General features: G+C 28.9%; 1 long non-coding RNA gene across 1 annotated transcript; it reads left to right on the top strand.

The window, feature by feature from the left end:
* The first annotated feature begins 4,549 nt into the window (after positions 1–4,549).
* LOC128183251 (uncharacterized) lies at positions 4,550–7,009 on the top strand. Its single transcript, XR_008243563.1, has 3 exons — positions 4,550–5,283; positions 5,721–5,807; positions 6,379–7,009. It is a non-coding gene; the product is annotated as an uncharacterized LOC128183251 (long non-coding RNA).
* The last annotated feature ends 1,901 nt before the right edge of the window (positions 7,010–8,910 follow it).

The raw sequence follows: 8,910 nt of genomic DNA, 5'->3' as shown, positions 1-8,910 counted from the left end.
GAAGACAGTTATAGTACTGTTTTGAACTAAAATGACGTTGAATGTTGTATAAATGTTCATCTGCTTAATGTTCCAAATGTGTTTGTTTATTCTTAAATCTAGTTGTTACAAGTTATTTTCAGAAAGTGAAAGACTTTATATTAAATGCATTAGCAAAATAATTGCATGTTATATTGATATCAACATTTTTGGTAATCTTATTATCAAAAAGTGCTATATTAGCTTATTTCTGATTTGATATTTGCTTTTCACTTCCATAAAAATCATGCGTTTAACTGCAAATGTCATGAGAATTTAAGACAAACAAAATGGCGTTAAAGGATGATGCAAAATGTACTATGGTCCGCCTATTATATATAAATTGAAAGGACAGGGTAACAGCCGAGAACTAAATTCACTGTTAAATTATTTGCAATTGCTCTACAAAAGCAACAATGATATTATTTAAGCATTAACGCTAACACGCATTTATTGAAGTGGAATTATTTTATTTTCCATCATTGGTTGTATATTCGACACCTTAAGTAATTTAGCGGTCTCCGCTAATTATTCCCAAGATGTATTTTCATCGGGTATTGTTATTAGTCACATCATAAAACGTCACCTCAGTTTTCCAGAAATAAAATTCCGAGCCTTGCCTCAGCAGAAAACAACCTGCAGCGAAAAGCTGTCGATAGGTCGGAGCGAGAACGGGTTTTCACACTAGCAGCCCACCCCCCCCCCCCCCCCCCCCCCGATAACAGGGCGCTCGGCCTTAGCGATTAACTACTTATTATTTGTCTGAGGCTGTGGCCTGCAGGATTAAATCAATATTTACTGCCTCGTCGTCGGGCAACATCCCCGCTCACCAAAACAGGACCCTTTTATGGATAACTGAAATAGTGGTGCTCCGTTAGACACAATACAACTAAAGACATTGATTAAGTTATTAGAATGGCCTTCTATTAAATACTAAAATAAATGACAAAGTGCAAAATACAACACAAGATGCCACAGTGTAAACTACCAAAAACACAATGCCGTTAATCAAAGGAACAATCCTGCATATATAAAACATATATAAATCACACTGTGCTGTGAGTAGAATTAATAGAGAATATAAGACAATAAAACATGGCAATTTGTACTTACAAAAAATATGAAAGATGGGGTATCTTCCACCACATATTAAAGCTGCAGATTTCTGCAGTTTTGATAACCCCCATCCACAAAGCCAGAGCATGGAATTCATTAACTCACTCACATATTTTGATCATTGTTTACCAATTAGACTTTAATGGTCCTAACAACATTAAAATACAAATTGCTAATGATCAAATTTATTTGAGCTTTTAACCTTGCAAATGTTAAATCAGGTTGAACTTGATAGCAAACATAGAGGAAACTTTTCATTACAAGGGTGTTAAGGAAGTAAATCGGTGACGTTTGTTAAAACGAGCTAAACATTATTTGTTTTAGAAATCATCAGTCATGATGATGAAAATAATACTGGTCCTATCATTATATGCTGCTATTCTTGATTCAAAAATATGTGCAAGGTAATATTATTTGATTGTTCACACTGCATATATATTTTTGATATTTTGTTTGATATGCTAGACAAAACAGAATCGAAATTCTAATGTTTCGAAAAATCTCTAATCATGATGAGCCGAGTTATTTCCTGTTCATCTAAACAATCCCAATGATTTAGAATATGTTTAACAGTTCAAATGGAGCCCTTATTTGCTGTCAAGGTTACTTGTGGAATAAAATAAAAAACAGATGTACTAGTATTCGTAGGTATTTAATTAACTTACAGTATTTTTTTTTTTATTTATTAAAAAGTAAATCAATCATCAACAATATCTGTTTTATCTTTATTTAGTTGAGCATCTCAATAGCAGTGCAACTATTTGTGGCATATTAAATGACAAATATCCTATTTTGTATCTGGAATAATATATATTTCCTATATTAAAAGACTTTGCATTGGGATCAAATGATTATTTTTGATCTACAATGTACATTTTCAAGGGAAAAAAACATTGTCTGTACTAAGGAAATCTACTGATTGATATATTCGCCTACAATATATACACATAGGTTACATGTACACGATGTTATCGCATCTGTGACATTACTTTTGGATCAACCCTCATATATAAGTAGTTTCATGAATATACGGAGGGTGCATTTCTTTTAATTTAATAGTGCTACATTTTGTAATTAATACTCGCCTCATGCTTTGGTTTACCGATGTAAAAGTAGATAATTAAATCAAACAGTTTAAAAAAACATGTTTAAAAAACACTGCTTTACTGTGTCTATTTTTAACTATCAAAAGAAATGTGACCTTAGATCTGAATTAACCTTAAAGCACATGTAATACATGGTAATGTAAACAGAACCATGTTAAAACATGACAAAACAACTGTGAGGTAGTGTTACATGTACATTTAGGTATTTGATCTTAAATATACATATCACTAGACAATTATCACTATCCCTTTTACAGATACTTAATAGTCTTCCCAAAAAAATGAATTAATAATATGTGATAACAGTGACATGTCTTAAAAAGTACCATTTTGTATTAGTTGCGGAAAGTACAGGACGGACAAACGTCTTCACAAGCAAACGCAATGCAAAGAAAAAGAATACTACCTCAACATATTTCATGTTTATATTTAATATTCTTGTTGTTGCAACAGTATCATTTGTCATATTTATTTTCGACCAAACCTGAGAAGATTGCCACAGTAAAATCGAAAAAAAAAAACAATTTTTGAAGCAACAATTCTTTATTCTTGTAAAACCATTTGTATAAAAAAAGTTCAGGTTTTTAACGTACATGTACTTGTGTTTTCCCCCTACTTTATGATGACAAATGAGTATATACGCTAGTTTTTGTTTGATAAGAACATGCATTCCCATTGTTTAAATTAGTTTATGTTAGTAAGGTTCTGGTCAATTTGATCCGTGTTTATTGTTTTGAGTGTTCCTATACTGTTCTGTACTGATTCCTACTATCACACATGGAGCCTGTTTGTCCACTAAAGAGGTATTTTTAAAAAAAATTATATTCGCATATTTGTGTGTATCTCTTAATCAATCATAGAAAGTAATTATCTGTACATCAATTGATGTTTTTTTTTTATTATTAGAAGTAAACTTAGAAGAATAAGTCAATTATTTCGAGTATGACAATTACTAACCGAAGTAAACATTTGCTGTTATTGCAACTTTAGAAAACACTATTTGTATTTTAAATGAGCATAACTATTTTGTAGTTTATAACAACACATCTATTATAAATTTAAACATCTATCATTATGTAAACATAAATTTTGTCAGGCAATGTTCTGAACACTTCTTTTAATAAGCTATGATGCAAAATGTAGGTTAATTAAAATTGCTTTTCTTTATCGTGCATCTAATAGTGTAAGTTCAGTCTACATATAATAAAATATAACCCTAAAATATCTTTCACACCTAATTAAAAACATGTCTTTAATAAATTTAGTGATTGAAAACTCCTCAGCTATTCTTACTGGAAATTGTCAGGAAAATCAAATAATAATCATATCATTAAAAGGGTAAATCATTAAGATAAGGAAACACTGTAGTAAATAAATGGAATTTTAACTTCAAAATAGTTTCTTTTTATTCAGTGAAATTGTGTTCATCACCAATTAAACTTTGGCTATATTGTTCATGTAAATATAAACATCAATCAGGTAATTTGCTTTTAATCATTCTTGATAATTCGTTTAATTTTTTGCAATTCTCTAAATTTTGTCTCTAATAATGACACAGAAAAAATACATCTTCAAGCATTTTTAAAACCAATTTTAACCAATTTAATGATAGTGGCACTACTCAAATATGTCTTTTTAATTTTGGTAAATAATAAAAAAAAAACTGCCTACCAAGAATTTGTCGCCACCGTTTTGAAGAATGTTTGCACTGTTTGCTTGGTGGGATCCAGGTCAAATAATTTTAACGAAGTTGATATAAGTGTTTTAAGAACAAAGTACCCCAATCTGATCTAAAAAAGAAATTGAAACCTCCATCCGCTTCCCGGTTTTCTATACGTCGCGTGGAGGGCGTATCGAAAACCAGGGAGCGGATATGATTCTAGTTTTAACTAAATTCCATCGTACAAGATTAATCAATAAGATAATTATAACATGCTAATCAAATCGATCATTGTAATATGTACATGTAATATTTATCTCTGCTTTTTATTAAATTGTTCTAAAAGCAGATTCGTCTTTATCAATGAAGTTATAATAAAAAAAGAACTTAAACACTGTTAGATTAAGATATGTACATGTAACTTGTTAAAGAATCTAAGACATTTATACCAATTTTTTGGAAGAAAACACATCCTATGTTTTTTGTTTTTATTTATACTTGTTTGGTCTGTGCCATAAAAATATATATCATTAAGCTTAGAGTTATTGAAGGGTTTTGTTCTGTGTTGTTATGAAAAAATTTAAAAAAAAAAACAACATTCAAACTAATATTTAGAAAAGCATTGAAAAAACTGAAAAATGTTCGCAAAACACTATCTTCAACTGTACGTTCTATACAAGTTTGGCTTTATTTTCACATGCATGAATTAGTCAAATCACCATTATTTCATGATTGGCAGTATCGTCTGTTGTTCGTAATTTTTACCTTTGGAAATATGTTACATTAACTCAAATTTTCTTTTTCACTCTTCATCAAACAAAAATATAAATTATTTTAGAAAAAAGAATCTTTTCCAATACTTTGCAATGATATAATTTGGCATTCACCAATGTCATGGTTTGTCAAACTTTGTGTGAGCTTTTAACTTTGCGAGTTTTCAATCAGATTGAACTTGATAGCAAACATAGAGGAAACTTTTCATTTAAGTGTGTTAAGGAAGTAAATCGGTGACGTTTGTTAAAACGAGCTCAACATTATTTGTTTTAGAAATCATCAGTCATGATGATGAAAATAATATTGGTCTTATTATTCTATGTTGCTATCATATATTCAAAAGTATGTACAAGGTAAGATTGTATGATTGTCCACACTGCATATATATATTTGATATTTTGTTTGATATGCTAGACATAATTTACAGAAATCGAAATTCTGATGTTTCGAAAAATCTCTAATCATGTTGAACAGATTTTCTCCTGTGTATGGTACTATTTATCTACATAATTCTAATGAATATAAATATGCTTTACAGTCCAAATGGAGTCGTAAATTGCTGTCAAGGGTACATGTGGGATAAAATAGAAAACAGATGTACCAGTATTCGTAAGTATTTATTTAACTGTATTTTTATTCATTTGTTATAAAGTAAATCAATATTCAACCCTATCCGTTTTATTTTTATTTAGTTTAGCATCTCAAAATCAGTGCAACTATATTTGGCATATTAAATAAAAAATATCCTATTTGGTATCTGGAATGATAGCTATTCTCTACATTAAAAGTCGCTGCATGGGGATCAAATGATTAATTTTGATCTACAATGTACAATTTCAAAGGAAAAAATCATTGTCTGTACTAAGGAAATCTATTGATTGATATACCCGCCTACAATATCTGCACGTAGGTTTTGTCGAATATTTCCAGTGGGTAATTAATAGGTAATATCATAAATACTTTTAGAGACAAAATCTGCGTTATGAATACGATTTGTTATCAACGGTTAACGTTTGATATGGTGATGTGGGTTGTTGTCATTTTAGAACAAGGTTTTAATCTTTCAACTTTATGGTGGACAATTTACAGTGGCTATTCGTCAACTTCTGTTGTTCATACCGAAAGATCAAATGGTAAATATGATAAACTTTGTAATTTGTAATGTTAACCATGACTTCATGCTCCAGTTTAAATTATATTTTAATTTTATGCGTTAAATTATATTAATAGTGTTTACAAAAGTATTTTAATTGTCAACCAAAGTTTGAATGTATACAAGTAGTTTCATGCATATACAGAGGCCGCAATTCTTTTAAGAGTGCTATATTTTGTAATTAATACCCGACTTTTGTTTTGTATAAGTAGATGATTAAATTAAACATTTTTTAAAAAATGTAAAAAAAAAAAAACCAAACACTTAAAACTGTTTCACTGTTTCTATAATTAACAAAAGAAATATGACTTTAGATATGAAAGAACGTTCAAGCATATGTAATATATGCTAATGTAAACAGAACCTTGTTATAACATGACAAAACAATTGTGAGGTAGTGTTACATGTAGGTATTTGACCCTGAATACATATCACTACTAGACACTTATCACTATTCTTTCTACAAAAAAGTTAATAGTTTTTTTAAAAATAAATTGAAATAATTATGTGTGATAACAGTGACAATGTCTTAAAGTACCATTTTGTATTAGTTACAGAAAGTACAGACCGGACAAACATCATCACAAGCAAACGTAATGCAAAGAAAAAGCATAATACCTCAACATATTTCAAGTTTATATTCAGTATTCTTGTTGTTGCAGCAGTATTAATTGTCATATTCATAGTAGTGATTATTCGTTACGCATAGCAATACAAATCGAAGATTTGTGAAGATGATTTCATGTTATATTTATTTTTGTTCTTTACTTTGTTTTAAAATAGTTTTACATCTTTATCTATGATTGACTAAGTCATTTGTATGCAAGTATTGATCAAACCTGAGAACATTGCTACAACAAAAAATCGAATACCATTTTATAGGAAAATTCATTGAGGCAACAATTCGTTATACTTGAAATCTATTTGTATTAAATAGTTAAAGTTTCCTATCTACTTGTGTTTTCCCCACCTTTATGATGATAAATGAGTGTATACGCTAATTTTGGTTTGATATGAACATGTGTTCTCATTTTTTTTAGTTAAGTTGATGTTTTAACAAGGTTCTTGTTAATTTGATCAGTGTTTATTGTTTTGAGTGTTCCTATACTGTTTTGTACTGATTCCCACAGTCGTACGTGTTACTCTTGTAAACCACTGGATTGGGCATTTTTTAAAATTAATATATTTCTATGTATCTCTCAATCAGTAATATAAAGTAGGTATCTGTATATCATTTAATGTTTTTCATTAGAATTTAATTAAGAAGAATTAGTCAATTATTTCGAATATGGCAACTACTAAGTAAACATTCGCCGTAATTGCACGTTAGAAACGCCAATATTTTAAATTAACACATGTATCATTATGTGAACAAAAATATTGTCAGCCAATGTCCTAAAACTTCTATGGATTAGCTTTGATGTGAAATGTAGGTTAATTAAAATTGCTTTTATTTACCGTGTATCTAATATTGTAGGTTCAGTTTACATACATTTAAACATAGCCCGAGAATATCTTTCAGGCCTAATTAAAAAATGTCTATAATTAATTTTGTTATGGAAAACTGCTCATTTATTCTTCCTGGAAATTATCAGGAAAATCAAAAAAATAATCATACCATTAAAAGGGTAAATGATAAATATAGGAAAACGCTGCAGTATAATTAAATGGAACTTTAACTTCAAAATAATTTTTTAACAAGCAGTGAAATTTTGTTCATCACCATTAAAAGTTTTGCTATATTATTCATGTAAAGATAAACATCAATCAATTATTGTGCATTATTCGTTCAAGTTTTTCACATTCAATTATCTAATTTTTTTCTCTAATCATAACACCAAAAAAATACATTTTCAAGCTTTTAAAAAAATGATTTTAACCAATTTAATGATAGGGACATTAATCGATTCGATTGACTTTTGTAAAATGTTGAGTCAACAAAGATAAAGAAAAAATATTTAATATATAGATGTACTTTTATAATGATACGTGAATAGTACATGAAAAATGCACTTCAAATGCACTCTCATTTATTCAATTTTTAATTTTACATCAGAGACTGTTTGCGTATTTATAAAACGTTGAATTAAATCATTCTTTCTTTTAAAAGAATTTTTTTTCTAAGATATAACATTGTCATAACTATCCAATTAATAATTTTATTCTATGAACATGTGTAAAACCAAACATCGACAATATGTTCCGGAAGTATAAAGTAGAACTGAAAATATATTCTAAAGAGTTTTGTTTAATAAACAGAGAATATTTTTTACTTTCATGTATACATGTAGTATAATGTAGATTGTCGTTTGTGTTTATATATACATTAATTTATAAATCTGGTGTGAATGTTAAGCTCGATTAAACTTACTTAATGTTCCGTGGTTTTAAGTTAAAGTTTAAAGAGGACTTCATATTTTTACTATATACATGTGCTAGGTACCAGCTGGATAAACGTTCAAATTTCTATGTAATTTCTACTTTGTTGATAAATAAGTGTCAAAGTACACAAAACGAGGACATAGTTTTTCAAGCAACAATGTTCTTCAATTCAACAATAATAAGACACATTTTCACGTAGAACTACTGAAAATCAAGGTTAAACAACACATATCAAGAACATTATGAGAGAATAAATTCTATTAAGTACGCTTATTTTTTAGTCAACTAATCGCATGTTATTATGATCTAACATCTTCCATGCATATGGACAATTTGTCTGTACAAACAAATATCAACAATACTGAACAGCTCTCTTTTACAATGATGCCGTTTATTGTATACTAAATAGCATTGCTTATACATATGAGGGGGCTACAGTATATATTATACAGTCATTAAACATATAATTGCTAAGTAATTAAAAGATTAACCTACATGTTTAAAATAGCGTATATTCCCTTTAAACTTCATCCCTTTTAGATAGGTTTTCGATAAATATTTACAAATGTTATAAAAAAAGAACACAGCTCTGCAAAGAAAGGTGAGAACACCAATAACGTCACAGTACAATATCAGATATATCGTATTGCTAATTCGTTACATGTTATGCTACAGGGAAATATCGATGAAATTATCTGATT

This window comes from Crassostrea angulata, chromosome 5 (assembly GCF_025612915.1).
Source record: "Crassostrea angulata isolate pt1a10 chromosome 5, ASM2561291v2, whole genome shotgun sequence".
NCBI classification, from domain to species: domain Eukaryota; kingdom Metazoa; phylum Mollusca; class Bivalvia; order Ostreida; family Ostreidae; genus Magallana; species Magallana angulata.
The sequence above is the reverse complement of the archived record's forward strand: the minus strand, read 5'-3'. Positions and strand labels throughout refer to the sequence as shown.